The sequence below is a fragment of the Coregonus clupeaformis genome, chromosome 22 (genome assembly GCF_020615455.1).
Source record: "Coregonus clupeaformis isolate EN_2021a chromosome 22, ASM2061545v1, whole genome shotgun sequence".
Taxonomy (NCBI): Eukaryota; Metazoa; Chordata; class Actinopteri; order Salmoniformes; family Salmonidae; genus Coregonus; species Coregonus clupeaformis.
This window is the reverse complement of record NC_059213.1, coordinates 3,291,746-3,308,849: the sequence shown is the minus strand read 5'-3', so window position 1 is coordinate 3,308,849 and position 17,104 is coordinate 3,291,746. Positions and strand designations below refer to the sequence as shown.

Genomic DNA, 17,104 nt, shown 5'->3' with positions numbered 1-17,104 from the left:
CATTCTTAAGTAATTTATTGTATTCCTCGTGTTAGTATTTTATTTGAATTAGTATTATTATTTTTAAACTCTGCATCATTGGGAAGGGCTCGTAAGCAAGCATTTAATGGTAAAGTCTACACCAGTTATATTCGGCGCATGTGACAAATAAAATGTGATTTTAATTATTTATTTTATACAGTCATCTTTATCAAGGGTGTCAATTATTTTGGAACACACTGTATGTCCAGATACAATCCACTAATAAAAGTCACAGTTCACTCCATGTTTGTCCGAGATCGAAAGTGGTCTTATGTCATTTACAGAATCCAGCCACATGCCTTGCCCAAATGAACTGTATAACATCAGAGTTCTATAGTTGCCATGGCGCCTAGTGGCAGCCTAGGCAGAGAGCGCATGTAAACTCTGTACATATTTAATAATATTTAATCGTTTTTATGTAAATACTTTTTACAAAACTTTATTTTTCAACAGCTAAAAGTGTGCAGATCAAGTCTTGATATCATGAATTGGAATCCTGCCCGTAACTTGATGAAAATCAGCAAGGTCAACAAGCTAGCTAATGCTAGCTAGCAGGTGTGTGTTTTCATTAGAATGACACCTTTGGGTTGTTTTTCAACGACGGTGACCCAAGAGGAGGCTATGCATGCAGAGTTGACAGGGGGCCAGCTTTTTCATTGCTTACGGGGATACTTCTGAAGTAAGGAGTGGGCTGTACTCTGTGGGGAGCTCATCACAGAGTCCCAGTAGAGAAAAGCTGTAAAAGGCTGAGACGCCCTGCCACCACCTCCGGTCCCCACCTTCGCTGACTATGAGCTTCCAGATCCTCTCATGACCGAGGCTGCCCATCTGCTGGAGGCTTCAAGAAGCACTCAAACAGACTTGATCTAGCTACTGTTGTAGCCTATATTTCTTTTTAAATTACTTGTTGTTTATTTTGCTTAACAAGTGCTTTGAGATTCTGTCTGTAATGAAAACCACTATAAACATTTAATAAATTATTATTATTATCATGGATTAGACTAAGGGCTCTATTCAATCCATATAGGTGAAGTTCAGCATTACAGCGTGATTGAAATTTAAAGGCAATGTTAGGGGAGACTGCATTCACGGTAAACACTGCATATGTCGGCTCAAATTTCTATCGCACAATCTGTAACGCTTCAGCGAAAGCCCTATCTCTTTAAGTGTAAAAAATTCACTCAGTACTTATATGCCGCTTACAATAGTTCATAATTTCATCAATTAGTGGCCTTCGTTGGATATTTTCTGAGATTTGTATTCGTAGTTAAACATTACTGCACTAAAACCTTATGAAAGAATGCACAACTAGCAATTTATAAGGACTCATAAAAAATTGTTACCCTTAAGTACAGTATGTTGTAATAAGGTTAATAGTAGGCTAGTAATGACATGTAACCTACAGTGGGAAAAAAAAGTATTTAGTCAGCCAGCCAATTGTGCAAGTTCTCCCACTTAAAAAGATGAGAGAGGCCTGTAATTTTCATCATAGGTACACATCAACTATGACAGACAAATTGAGAAAATAAATCCAGAAAATCACATTGTAGGATTTTAAATGAATTTATTTGCAAATTATGGTGGAAAATAAGTATTTGGTCACCTACAAACAAGCAATATTTCTGGCTCTCACAGACCTGTAACTTCTTCTTTAAGGGGCTCCTCTGTCCTCCACTCGTTACCTGTATTAATGGCACCTGTTTGAACTTGTTATCAGTATAAAAGACACCTGTCCACAACCTCAAACAGTCACACTCCAAACTCCACTATGGCCAAGACCAAAGAGCTGTCAAAGGACACCAGAAACAAAATTGTAGACCTGCACCAGGCTGGGAAGACTGAATCTGCAATAGGTAAGCAGCTTGGTTTGAAGAAATCAACTGTGGGAGCAATTATTAGGAAATGGAAGACATACAAGACCACTGATAATCTCCCTCGATCTGGGGCTCCACGCAAGATCTCACCCCGTGGGGTCAAAATGATCACAAGAACGGTGAGCAAAAATCCCAGAACCACACGGGGGGGACCTAGTGAATGACCTGCAGAGAGCTGGGACCAAAGTAACAAAGCCTACCATCAGTAACACACTACGCCGCCAGGGACTCAAATCCTGCAGTGCCAGACGTGTCCCCCTGCTTAAGCCAGTACATGTCCAGGCCCGTCTGAAGTTTGCTAGAGTGCATTTGGATGATCCAGAAGAGGATTGGGAGAATGTCATATGGTCAGATGAAACCAAAATATAACTTTTTGTTAAAAACTCAACTCGTCGTGTTTGGAGGACAAAGAATGCTGAGTTGCATCCAAAGAACACCATACCTACTGTGAAGCATAGGGGGTGGAAACATCATGCTTTGGGGCTGTTTTTCTGCAAAGGGACCAGGACGACTGATCCGTGTAAAGGAAAGAATGAATGGGGCCATGTATCGTGAGATTTTGAGTGAAAACCTCCTTCCATCAGCAAGGGCATTGAAGATTAAACGTGGCTGGGTCTTTCAGCATGACAATGATCCCAAACACACCGCCCGGGCAACGAAGGAGTGGCTTCGTAAGAAGCATTTCAAGGTCCTGGAGTGGCCTAGCCAGTCTCCAGATCTCAACCCCATAGAAAATCTTTGGAGGGGAGTTGAAAGTCCGTGTTGCCCAGCGACAGCCCCAAAACATCACTGCTCTAGAGGAGATCTGCATGGAGGAATGGGCCAAAATACCAGCAACAGTGTGTGAAAACCTTGTGAAGACTTACAGAAAACGTTTGACCTGTGTCATTGCCAACAAAGGGTATATAACAAAGTATTGAGAAACTTTTGTTATTGACCAAATACTTATTTTCCACCATAATTTGCAAATAAATTCATTAAAAATCCTACAATGTGATTTTCTGGATTTTCTTTTCTCATTTTGTCTGTCATAGTTGACGTGTACCTATGATGAAAATTACAGGCCTCTCTCATCTTTTTAAGTGGGAGAACTTGCACAATTGGTGGCTGACTAAATACTTTTTCCCCCACTGTATGTTAATATAGGCTATACAATGCCACACTAGCTAGGTTTCCATCCAATTGGCCGACAGATTTTCATGCGAATATTCCAAAATCTGCATAACTAAAATATGCCCATTTTCCCACCAGAGATGTGTTTCCATCAAAGTGACTTGTTGCAGATAAAAGTCTGTACTGTGATGACATAGTGCACATAAAAATAACTTTAGAGCTTAGATTCCCATGTACCAAATAAAACATTCAAGTTAAATGGGTTTCCATCGCATTTTCAACTCTACTGATGGTTTTGTCACAAAGAAAAAGCGTTATACTGTATATAGAATGTGCCCACTCTGGTATTGGCACATGCGCTCTAGCCAACAGCTTGCAGAAATTTGCGGGTGTCTGTAATGAAAAGCACTATAAAGCCAAGGGTTCCCCAATTCTAAATTGATAAAAAATGTGAAGGGAGATTTCCATTGGCACTGTCCTATGTGTATTGACGTTTGTGGATATATTGAAACTGTGGATATATTGAAACTCAAAATCAATTCATACTTCCTCACCTCTACCCACCCTCCCCTAACCCTTCTGTCCTCATCTTCTCTTTCACAAACACACACACACACACACACACACACACACACACACACACACACACACACACACACACACACACACACACACACACGTGTCTGTGTATTTAGACAATTGCGTGAGGGATACATGTCAGTTGGGTCAGTGGCTGGGGAGTCAGATGGGGTTGAGTGGTAGCATTGGGGGAGAGAGAGAGAGAAAAGGTCAGGCAATGTAAAGTATTTGTTGTGCTGATGCAGGAGGACAGCTGCTGGGAGAGATCAGATGCTGGAGGGGGGGTGGGATAGGTGGGCGAGCAAGGCTGCAGCAGGTTAAACTTTTTATAGGTCTCTGCTCTCTCCAAAAAGGGGAGGAGGAGGTGGAGCAGTGCTGACCTCCAGCTCTTACATAAAGGGGTTATATACTTTTAATACGTTCTACTGTATCTTTTAATGGTCACACTTTACATTAAGTTGCTCTTATTCCTTTATAATAACACCACACTGAACCTCACACCCAATATTTTGACCATGTCCACTTTCACAATGATGGTGCTGTGAATTAAAGGGTAACACTTTATATGAAATGTTAGACCTATGTAATAACTCTGTAATTACTCAAGTAATAATGTTGTGTTAATATGTTATATTATAAGTGAATGTAGTAGTTGCTTTGTAATTGCATAGTCATGAAGTTGAATGGCTATTGATAATGAACAACAAAAGTTGCTGAACTTGCTATCACAAGGCAACTACTAAATAACTTATATACAACGGGTGGGTCTAATCCTGAATGCTGATAGGTTAAAACCGCATTTCAGCCAGTGTTTATTCCACAAATTACCACCGGCTAAATCTATGACGTTAAAATACCTATTTAATCTGTTCCATCTGACTGCGCAATCCACTGTCTCATCAGCCCAGCCATGCAATTAATAAAGCATCTAGACATGATCTCACATTTCTTTTAGACTAACATTTAGTTTTCAACAGCGGAGATTTGTATAAAACTTGTTGTCTGTCTCTCCGACATTTGCAACATTGTTTCAAAATTCAAATTTGATCTCCAGCTGTCCCATAGTAATGAATGTGTCAGGAGTCCGGAGTCGTGATGAGACAGACAGGTAGGCAGCTTTTCTCAGGCATCATGAATCTCGAAATCATGAATCAGCATCTGTATGGATATATACAAATAACTATCAATAGAAAACAGGTCAAACTAAATGAAGTGCTGCTAGTTTGCAGTCTTTCCCGCTTCAATTTGAAGTGATTGTGCTAGCTGTGTTGTTGGCTAGCTCCTCTGAACAACAGTGTCCTGATGAGAGAGCAATGTTTTTTAAACCAGGTGAAATCGCGCATCATTAGCTCATTGTTATGGATGTATCCAAATAAATGTCACTAGGCATAAAGCTTAAAAGCTTAAACAAATGCAAATGCAGCTACTTTGTTGTTATTCTGGTTGCACACGTGACTGTAAGTTAGCTAGCTAGCAAGCAAGGGATAAGAACGTTGCCAGCCAGTATGGCAGTAGAACGTTTAGAATGAATGACTGGGTCGCTTCTATAGATACAGAACAAAAATACTTAACGACTGGGTTTTGTCTCTGGCAACCGAACTGATAGAACGAACGACCAGCCCGCTTGGGTAGCAACCCTAGATTTGTGTTGGGACTATATCCTGTGGAAGGATGAAATAGTATGAATAAATTAATCTAAATAACTTTTTTAATGAAAATATGTAAATCATTATTTGAATATGTTGGTAAACCGTTGTATAAAAGTGATAATGCCCTCAAAGCCAGTGTTTGGAGGATATATTGGCACGGTTTGGGAACCACTGTGCTACAGCATGCACAATGCTTTGTGTAACATATCTGGTTTTATCTTCATAAATACTATTACTTGAGTCAATACAATTAAGTAAGTAACCTTGTCCAAGCCAGAACAGCCCATAGGACAGGAACCTACAGTGGGGAAAAAAAGTATTTAGTCAGCCACCAATTGTGCAAGTTCTCCCACTTAAAAAGATGAGAGAGGCCTGTAATTTTCATCATAGGTACACGTCAACTATGACAGACAAAATGAGAAAAGAAAATCCAGAAAATCACATTGTAGGATTTTCTATGAATTTATTTGCAAATTATGGTGGAAAATAAGTATTTGGTCAATAACAAAAGTTTCTCAATACTTTGTTATATACCCTTTGTTGGCAATGACACAGGTCAAATGTTTTCTGTAAGTCTTCACAAGGTTTTCACACACTGTTGCTGGTATTTTGGCCCATTCCTCCATGCAGATCTCCTCTAGAGCAGTGATGTTTTGGGGCTGTCGCTGGGCAACACAGACTTTCAACTCCCTCCAAATATTTTCTATGGGGTTGAGATCTGGAGACTGGCTAGGGCACTCCAGGACCTTGAAATGCTTCTTACGAAGCCACTCCTTCGTTGCCCGGGCGGTGTGTTTGGGATCATTGTCATGCTGAAAGACCCAGCCACGTTTAATCTTCAATGCCCTTGCTGATGGAAGAAGGTTTTCACTCAAAATCTCACGATACATGGCCCCATTCATTCTTTCCTTTACACGGATCAGTCGTCCTGGTCCCTTTGTAGAAAAACAGCCCCAAAGCATGATGTTTCCACCCCTATGCTTCACAGTAGGTATGGTGTTCTTTGGATGCAACTCAGCATTCTTTGTCCTCCAAACACGACGAGTTGAGTTTTTAACAAAAAGTTATATTTTGGTTTCATCTGACCATATGACATTCTCCCAATCCTCTTCTGGATCATCCAAATGCACTCTAGCAAACTTCAGACGGGCCTGGACATGTACTGGCTTAAGCAGGGGGACACGTCTGGCACTGCAGGATTTGAGTCCCTGGCGGCGTAGTGTGTTACTGATGGTAGGCTTTGTTACGTTGGTCCCAGCTCTCTGCAGGTCATTCACTAGGTCCCCCCGTGTGGTTCTGGGATTTTTGCTCACCGTTCTTGTGATCATTTTGACCCCACGGGGTGAGATCTTGCGTGGAGCCCCAGATCGAGGGAGATTATCAGTGGTCTTGTATGTCTTCCATTTCCTAATAATTGCTCCCTCAGTTGATTTCTTCAAACCAAGCTGCTTACCTATTGCAGATTCAGTCTTCCCAGCCTGGTGCAGGTCTACAATTTTGTTTCTGGTGTCCTTTGACAGCTCTTTGGTCTTGGCCATAGTGGAGTTTGGAGTGTGACTGTTTGAGGTTGTGGACAGGTGTCTTTTATACTGATAACAAGTTCAAACAGGTGCCATTAATACAGGTAACGAGTGGAGGACAGAGGAGCCCCTTAAAGAAGAAGTTACAGGTCTGTGAGAGCCAGAAATATTGCTTGTTTGTAGGTGACCAAATACTTATTTTCCACCATAATTTGCAAATAAATTCATTTAAAATCCTACAATGTGATTTTCTGGATTTATTTTCTCAATTTGTCTGTCATAGTTGATGTGTACCTATGAAAATTACAGGCCTCTCTCATCTTTTTAAGTGGGAGAACTTGCACAATTGGCTGGCTGACTAAATACTTTTTTCCCCCACTGTATCTCCTGTTTCTGTAGCGTGAGGTAGCTTGACGTAAGTACACCTGGACAGGACGCCAGTATATCACAGGGCCTTACCCCAAATCCATCTCCTTAATGCTGAGTGCCAAGCAGAGAGGCATCGGGTCCCATTTTTAGTCTTTGCTATGACTCACTGGGGATTGAACCCCCAACCTTCCAATGTCAGGGAGGACACTCTTATCACAAGGCCACTGAATTGGCCTCTCAATACAATTTGTTGAGTAATTAGTATCACACATGTATAATCGTTAATGTGAGTGTTTAATTCACTGCACCATTGTTGCAAAAGTGGATGTGGTCAAAATATTGGGTGTGAGGTTCCCCAAGAGAAAACAAAAACAAATTCAAGCCTTTTCAAATTGACCCTTACCCTGATGAAGTGTTATTACATGTGTCCTGACCACAATCCTTTGTTGTTTTTCTACACAGGATTGCTTCTTGAGGAGCCTGTCCCGTGATACGTAGATGTTTCATGGTAATCTTCTCACACCCTTCTTTGCACCCAGTCCACCAAATTCCACCTGAACCCACAATGTTTCCAAGCCCAACCACCTGCCACCATCACCGCCCCATCCAACTCTATCCTGCCGGTGGTCTTTGCAGCATGTCTGTATCTGTAAAGCGATGCCTCATGCCTACTGCTTGTTTGTAAGGTAGCTAATTGCTTTGTAAGACTGCTTTCAGATCTGTATTTAGATTTCAGACCATCCCATTTGTTCAAAAGCAATTGGATTCAGGCACCGCAATATTGTGATTCAAAAGGAAATAATGTAGACTGTTTTCCTGTTAAGATTCAATATTTTAGACACTTTATTGGGTCCGAATTCAGCACGTTTCCCATCCTGCGAAGCAATCAACTGTTTAGAATTCAGAAAAAGTTATGTTTTGTTTCTCACAGTTATTGTGGAATAAATTATATTGCAGCATACAGTATCATTCATCATACAGTAGCATTCAATGTACAAGCTGCTATGATTAATGGGAGCATAAGTAAACATTTCGACTTAAGTGGAAGTTAGAATTCACTCTAGAGTCCAGTAAACCTGTAATCCAGAATAGCAGAATAGAAGGCCCATAAAAGTCACACACGTGTGTGTGCGTGCACGGGTGTGACTATCCCAACAAAAATATTTAATCAGTAGACAGATTTTTCTATTCTTTAAACTGAGGCATTTCCTTTTTTCTCTTGGCTCTTAGGTGACCTGTAGAAGCAGCAAAAATATCCCCTTCTCTCTCTGAACTAGCTGCACCCTTTGTTTCCTCATTTTGCAGCTAATGGCCACACAGTTATTGTATTGTATAATTTGATGTGCTTTTATATGACATTCGTATGGCACTCTCCTTGTTGGCAAATAATATGATGATAGACTTAAGAGAAACACACTAAGTGTGTTGCCGAGATAAGCTGGAGCCCTGGGACCTGCCACATATTTAGTGGTTGTTCAGGGTCAGAGGTTGGCTCTATAGTGTACTTGGGGCAAATGTTTCCCAAGTAGCTTTAGGCTTAGAGGAGCCAGATATAGTGGAGACGTTTTAGGGGATAACCTCCTCTATAGGTTCTGGCTAACTTTTACACTTGTGTAAGAGGACAAGGATATGGTGCCTGTGTGTGTATGTACTGTATGTGTTTAGTAATTGTGAGGTATTATGCATTATGTGAACAGACAACAGGCTGGCATGCTACTTCAGCGTTAAAGAGGGCATAGAAGTAGAATAAAGAAGAGCTCAGATAAATTAGAAATGCATCGGTCGAGATTTCATTCATTTACATTTTAGTAATTTAGCAGATGTTCTTATCCAGAGCGACTTACAGTTAGTGAGTGCATACATTTTCATACTGGCCCCCTGTGGGAAACGAACCCACAACCCTGGCGTTGCAAGCGCCATGCTCTACCAACTGAGCTACAGGGGACAGGAGTATTTTTTCTTTAAGATTTCACAATGTTTTGGGTGGTTGCCTACTTGTAAACAGGAATGGGAAAGGAATGTTTTTTCCCTTTGATCCTTTTCTTAAATGCCAATTATTTAAGACATACTGGATACTGCCAATTCATGCCCATTCTGAATACTTTCTGAATAATTCTGAATGCCAATTGTAAAAAATGCTTATATTCAATAATGCTCATATTCAATCAGGACCAGCATTGGGTTGAATTCAATTCAGTCATTCCAGGTTATGATTTGAAATTAAATTAATTCATTGAAAATTGCTCATTATTTAAAAAGATTGTGGGGTGGACTTTTACATTTATGAATACAATTTCAGATCACACCCAGGGATGAATGAGATAACATGAAATTGACTCCAAACCTAAAAAGGACACTAATCTCGTTCTTTCCTTTTGAACAATTTTACAGTGCAACAATAGATATTCACGCTTAGAGCAATGGTGCTTTCTTCTTTTTTTTTGTTCCATGTTTGAATATGCATACTGTAGGTTGCTGTTTTTCTTGTTTTACAAATTTGAACATACATTAAAGGGATTTGGAGCTGCTGGTCAGTCTATTAACCTGAATTGTGTTAAAAAATATATTTGAGTTTTCTGTCTGTGACAACATACTGTATAAAAAAGTACCCTGTGAGTTGATTACGCTGTAGAATAAAGTATAGTCACAGTACAACCCACTTGACAATGGATCTATAACATTTAGAAAAATGTTCACCTGTTACAAAAGGTTGGATTAAATTGATTTACGGTATTTCACCTTTATCATGCAAACATTTGGATTCAAACGTCAAACATGATACCTTTCAAAATGTCAAACAAGAGAAGACAATGTATTTTTATTTTTATTTTACATATCATTTCTTGTGTTGTTGGTTTTTATGAAATGGTTCATATACTGTGGTATGTAAACTGAATTTCCTTCTTAAGGGTGTGTATTTGCTGTCGGGCACATTTGTGCGCTTGGCAGGCCAGATAAATTATTTTATTCACCAACCAATAGCAGTGTATACTATAACAGTTGAAAATTGGTTGATGATGTTTCTTGTCCTTCAAAAGGAAATTTGTTACACATTATCCTGATGAATTGTTGAATAATAGAATGAAGTCTAATTGAATGCCTGACACAAAGTAGCAAATCTTTCTGAACAGTACATTCACACTACTTACAGTGCCTTCAGAAAGTATTGACATTTTCCAAATATTCGTTGTGTTACAGCCTGAATTTAAAAATGATTAAATAGAGGTTTTGTGTCACACACAATACCCCATAATGTCAAAGTGGAATTATGTTTTAAAAAATGTTTACAATTATTATTTAATTTTTTATTGCATGGGCTCACTCTGTGTGCAATAATAGTGTTTAATATTATTTTTGAACGACTACCTCCTCTCTGTACCCCACACATACAATTATCTGTGAGGTCCCTCAGTTGAGCAGTGAATTTCAAACACAGACCATAGAGTTTTTCCAATGCCTCGCAAAGAAGGGCACCTATTGGTAGATGGGTAAAAAATAAAGCAGACATTGAATATCCCTTTGAGCATGGTGAAGTTATTAATTACACTTTGGATGGTGTATCAATACACCCAATCACTACAAAGATACAGGCGTCCTTCCTCTGTTGCCAGAGAGGAAGAAAACCGCTCAGGGATTTCACCATGAGGCCAATGGTGAGTTTAAAACGGTTACAGAGATTAATGGCTGTGATAGGAGAAAACTGAGGATGTATAAACAACATTGTAGTTACTCCACAATATTAACTAATTGACAGAGTGAAAAGAAGGAAGCCTGTACAGAATAAAAATATTCCAACAAGGCACTAAAGTAATACTGCAAAATTTTTTGCAAAGCAATTCACTTTTGGTCCTAAATACAACGTTTTATGTTTGGGGCAAATCCAATACAACACATTACTGAGTACCACTTTCCATATTTTCAAGCATAGTGGTGGCTACATCATGTTATGGGTATGCTTGTAAACGTTAAGGACTGGGGAGTTTTTCAGGACAAAAACTAAGCTAAGCACAGGAAAAATCCTAGAGGAAAACCTGGTTAAGTCTGCTTTCCACCAGACACTGGCAGATTAATTCTTCTTTCAGTATGACAATAACCTTAAACATAAAGCCAAATCTACACTGGAGTTGCATAACAAGAAGACAGTGAATGTTCTTGAGTGGCCGAGTTACAGTTTTTACAAATCTACTTGAAAATCTATGGCAAGACCTGAAAATGGTTGTCTAGCAATGATTAACAACCAATTTAACAGAGCTTGAATACTTTTTTAAAGAATAATGGGCAAATGTTGCATAATCCAGGTGTGGAAAGCTCTTCGAGACTGAAATAGAAAGACTCACAGCTGTAATCGCTGCCAAAAGTGCCTCTACAAAGTATTGACTCAGGGGTGTGAATACTCATGTAAATGAGATATTTCTGTATTTCATTTTCAATAAATGAGCAAACATTTGAAAAACATGTTTTCACTTTGTCATTATGTGGTATCGTGTGTAGATGGGTGAGAAAAAAATATTTAATCAATTTTGAATTCCGGCTGTAACACATCAAAGGGTGGAATAAGTCAAGGGTTATAAATACTTTATGAAGGCACTGTACATGTGTGTAAATATGTGTATTTAATTGTGTAATGTTAGATGTTCTAGTCTAGCTGACTACAACAGAAAGATGTGTAATACTGTCATTAATATGTCATTAGCTTTACGTCTGTTCATTCTATGTCAATTTCTGAAAAACCTTTACACTGTCAGTAGCTCAACTTAGCTGATGTTAGCATTTCGTAACTTATTGAGTTATAATTTGTCACTAACATGAACAGTCATGATTTGAAATGATATATGTTAAGTTTATGATATCATTATGTGGACTAATAAAGCTTAGTCAAAGTGATAACATAATTTAGTAAAGAACTACCAAGACACACAGTACCATAAATTATGAGTCATTAAAGAAGAAATCTCAGTTTACAACTTCACCTAAGCACAACATCCCTCCCCAATCCCATAAATCTACTGGCTTTCAGGTTCCCTGATGCCCAATGAAAGAAACATTCTGTGTATATGCTTGCTTTTTGAAAGATGTTGAAAAGAATGAAGGACGGATGGGGAAGTAATGTTGAGATGGGAGAAATGTACGTGAACGAACGCCTGAGAAAGAATGGCGCTATTATGATTGAGTGGCTACATTAGCCTTGGTGTCTGAAAGACAGTCATAAAAAAGCGACATTATGTATATGTTGTGTGTAAGTATTTTGCTTTACGGACTTAATATGGCGGCCTAAGAAGGAGCACGAGACCGGGAGGTCAATGCAGAGTTAGTTTTTTAGATGAAGCAGTGCCATGTTTGCACTTGCAAGGTGACAGTGATGAAATATGACAAGTAGACTGAGGTGAAAAGAACACACTGTAGGCCCAAAAGCCTACAAGTGTTTGGAATAAATCAAATTGCAAGCTAATTAACATTGTCCGTTGTGTATGTTGCTCATCACGGTTGTCTTGCTTGTGTCCATTTTCTTTGCTATGGTACTTCCATAATATATTGACAGTGATCAAATCATTGGGAATCACAGCTATCTTTAAATACACAAAGTGGTGTCCCAACCAGTATTATTCTGCTCAATTTGTATAATTTCTGTTGCTGGTTATGATGTCCCCCCAACCCTTTCCAGCAACTTTCGGCTCCCCTGAATGAGCAGTATGAGCTTTCTGCTCCTGAAAAAATTGATCCCGAGCAACACAACACAAGACAAGCAAATTGATTTACTTGGAAAGATACATAAAAGTGTTGGTGTCTGCCGAAGGGTGCAAGGTTAGCTTTCTGATGTCCCTGAAACCTCAACCCGGCCCGGGCTTAAGTTCAACCTGACAGTTTGCTGGTGTGTTTACATCGTTGCCATGGAGGCAGTGAGACTGGCAGACAGCCCCTCGCTCCCAGCTGCTCTCTGCACTTCCTAAAGAATCTCCATTAAGGCCCAGTTGTTGTGCATGGATGCCAACCGGGGGGCTCTGATGTCACAACTGCGACACAAGGCCAGACACGATTTATTGCCTCACCTGGAACAGCAAATGGGTGCACTACTCACTCAGTGCTCCTTCACACACTCACATGTCATGCTGAATTCCAAATAGACCCCTGGCCCCTAGTCACTAGCCACTCAGTAGATCTGAGAGGATTGGATAGGTGGAGGCGATATGGCGACATTTCCACCCAGCCAATCATAAGGCGAGATGAAGCGATTTCCATGATGCTTACTGTATATCTCAGATCAATAGGACCGCCTGCAGTGAAGGGGTTAGGAGTCAATTTGGGATTGAGAATCAATGCTCTCCCGTGGTTGACATACTTTGCTTATGCTACATGCCATCAACACAAAGTGTCAAAAACATAACAGGACTTGGTTTCCCGCATTTGATGTTGTTTTTTGTATACCATAAATCATTACTAAAGTGAAACATTAATAGGCTTGTGAAATTATTTGTAACCATATCCTGTAAACATACATTGCCTTCAGAAAGTATTCATACCCCTTGACTTATTCCACATTTTGCTGTGTTAAAGCCTGAATTCAAAATGGATCTACACACAATACCCCATTATCTCTTTTACATAAGTATTCACACCCCTGAGTCAATACTTTGTAGAAGCACCTTTGGCCGCGATTAAAGCTTTGGTATGTCTGTATCAGCTTTGCACATCTGGATTTGGGGATTTTATCCTATTCTTCCTTGCAGATTTTCTCAAGCTCGGTTAAGTTAGATGGGGAGTGGAGGTGAACAGCAATCTTCAAATCTTTCCACAGATTTTCAATGGGAATCAAGTCTGGGCTTTGGCTGGGCCACTCAAGGACTTTCACATTCTTGTTCTGAAGCCATTCCAGCGTTGCTTTGGCTGTATGCTTGGGGTCATTGTCCTGTTGGAATGTAAATCTTCGTTTGCACTCTGAAGCAGGTTCTCATAAAGGATTTGCCTTTATTTGGCTCCATTAAATGTTCCCTCTATCCTTACCAGTCTCTGCCGCTGAAAAGCATCTCCATAGCATGATGCTGCCACCACCATGCTTCACGTTAGGGATGGTGTTAGATGGGTGATGAGTGCCTGGTTTTCTCCAGACATAGCGCTTTGCATTCAGGCCAAAGAGTAAAATTTTTGTCTCATCAGACCACTAAATGTTTTGCTTATGGTCTGAGTTTTTCACATGACTTTTTGCAAACTCCAGGGGTGTAGTCATGTGCCTTTCTCACAGGAGTGGCTTCTGTCTGGCCAATCTCCCAAAAAGTCCAGATTGGTGAAGTGCTGTAGAGACTGATGTCCTTCTGGCAGGTTCTCCCTTCTCAACCAAGGAACTCTGTAGTTCTGTCAGAATGGTCATTGGGTTCTTGGTCACCTCCCTGACCAAGGTCCTTCTTGCCCGGTTGCTCAGTTTGGTCGGACGGCCAGCTCAAGACAGAGTCTGGGTAGTTCCATATTTTTTCAATTTCCCAATGATGGAGACCACTGTGCTTTTGGAAACTCTAGAAATGGTTTTATACCCTTCCCCAGATACATGCCTCATCACAATTCTATCATCTTGCAGATCTACGGACAGTTCCTTGGAGTTCATCGCATAGTTTCTGATCTGACATGCACTGTCAACTGTGGGACCTTATATAGACAGTTGTGTTTCTTTCTAAATCATGTCCAAACAACTGAATTGGCCAAAGGTGGGCTCCAATCAAGTTGTAGTGACATCTCAAGGATGATCAAAGGAAATTGGATGCACCGGATTTCAATTTGGAGTGTCATAGCCTATGGGTGTAAATACTTATGTAAATTAGATAATTCTGTATTTCATTTTCAATACATTTGCAAAAATGTTTTAAAACATGTTTTCACTTTGTCATTATGGGGTATTGTGTGTAGATGGGTGAGAAAAATATATATTTAATCAATTTTTAATTTGGCTGTAACACAACAAAATGTGGAATAAATCAAGGGGTATGAATACTTTCTGAAGGCATTATCTCTAAATATCCCTTATATGTACTGTACTTCATCCCATAACATTCTACTATGATTGACATGCGTTAAAATTGTCAAACTGAACAAGCCACACAGAAAATATATTATTATCTAAAGACCTGTCAGGTAAGCCAGTATTCTGATAGCTTAACCAAGTAGGCTCAACAGCCATGTACAGGTCAGTAATGTTAGTGGGAAACGTCAAAAGACAAACAATTTCCATTCTGGTTTTCATAGCTTTATTGAAAATGATCTTACACATACACACTAGTGTAATGCCAGAAAAGCACTGCATACTGTATGTACAATATCCTTATACACTTACAAGCCAATGGGGCATAGTGGTTCCAGTGCACTCTTTGTTGTTGATCAAGTACAAACCTAACAAAAGGATCTCAAACTATAGTACAAAAAAATATATCAAAAGGTTTAATGTAAGAATTATATAATTTAAAGTCAAATTTCTAATTATCTAAATGGGCCCAATTACAAATGTGTAAATAAATTAATCAGACATTTTCCAATTGATATACAGTACCAGTCAAAAGTTTGGACACACCTATTCATTCAAGGGTTTTTCATTTTTTAAAACTATTTTCTACGTTGTAGAATAATAGTGAAGACATCAAAACTATGAAATAACACATATGGAATCATGTAATAACCAAAAAAGTGTTAAACAAATCTAAATATATTTTATTTTTGAGATTCTTCAAATAGCCACCCTTTGCCTTGATGACACCTTTACACACGCTTGGCATTCTCTCAACCAGCTTCACCTGGAATGCTTTTCCAACAGTCTTGAAGGAGTTCCCACATATGCTGAGCACTTGTTGGCTGCTTTTCCTTCACTCTGCCGTCCGACTCATCCCAAACCATCTCAATTGGGTTGAGGTCGGGGGATTGTGGAGGCCAGGTCATCTGATGCAGCACTCCATCACTCTCCTTCTTGGTAAAATAGCCCTTATAGAGCCTGGAGGTGTGTTGGGTCATTGTCCTGTTGAAAAACAAATTATAGTCCCACTAAGCCCAAACCAGATGGGGTGGCGTATCGCTGCAGAATGCTGTGGTAGCCATGCTGGTTAAGTGTGCCTTGAATTCTAAATAAATCACAGACAGTGTCACCAGCAAAGCAACCCCACACCATAACACCTCCTCCTCCATGCTTTACGGTGTGAACTACACATGCGGAGATCATCCGTTCACCCACACCGTGTTTCACAAACCAAAAATCTCCAATTTGGACTCCAGACCAAAGGACACATTTCCACCGGTCTAATGTCCATTGCTCGTGTTTCTTGGCCCAAGCAGGTCTCTTCTTCTTATTGGTGTCCTTTAGTAGTGGTTTCTTTGTAGCAATTCGACCATGAAGGCCTGATTCACACAGTCCCCTCTGAACAGTTGATGTTCAGATGTGTCTGTTACTTGAACTCTGTGAAGCATTTATTTGGGCTGCAATTTCTGAGGCTGGTAACTCTAATGAACATATCCTCTGCAGCAGAGGTAACTCTGGGTCTTCCATTCCTGTGGCGGTCCTCATGAGAGCCAGTTTCATCACAGCACTTGATGGTTTTTGCGACTGCACTTGAAGAAACGTTCAAAGTTCTTGACATTTTGATGGACTACCTCATGAAACTGGTTGAGAGAATGCCAAGAGTGTGCAAAGCTGTCATCAAGGCAAAGGGTGGCTACTTTGAAGAAACTCAAATATAAAATATATTTTGATTTGTTTAAAACATTTTTGGTTACTACATGATTCCATTTGTGTTATTTCACAGTTTTGGTGTCTTCACTACTATTCTACAATGTAGAAAATAGTAAAAATAAAGAAAGACCCTTGAATGAGTAGGTGTGTCAAAACATTTGACTGGTACTGTACATGTTTAACATCCAGAAGTTAAAATCATAGAAATTAATTCAATAAATGAACCCTGCGTTATCTGGTCTCATGTCAAAGCTCCTTCAATCTTGCTACAGAGTGAATCAA

General features: G+C 39.7%; 1 protein-coding gene across 1 annotated transcript in view; it reads left to right on the top strand.

Annotated features, from left to right (window-relative positions):
* Window positions 1–8,978, top strand: part of LOC121572298 (uncharacterized protein C4orf54 homolog) — a 31,547-nt gene extending 22,569 nt beyond the window's left edge. Inside the window, exon 2 of the mRNA XM_041884327.2 lies at window positions 7,588–8,978. The gene's annotated coding sequence lies outside the window, so the exon portion shown is untranslated. The remainder of the gene's footprint in view (window positions 1–7,587) is intronic.
* Window positions 8,979–17,104: the final 8,126 nt, after the last annotated feature.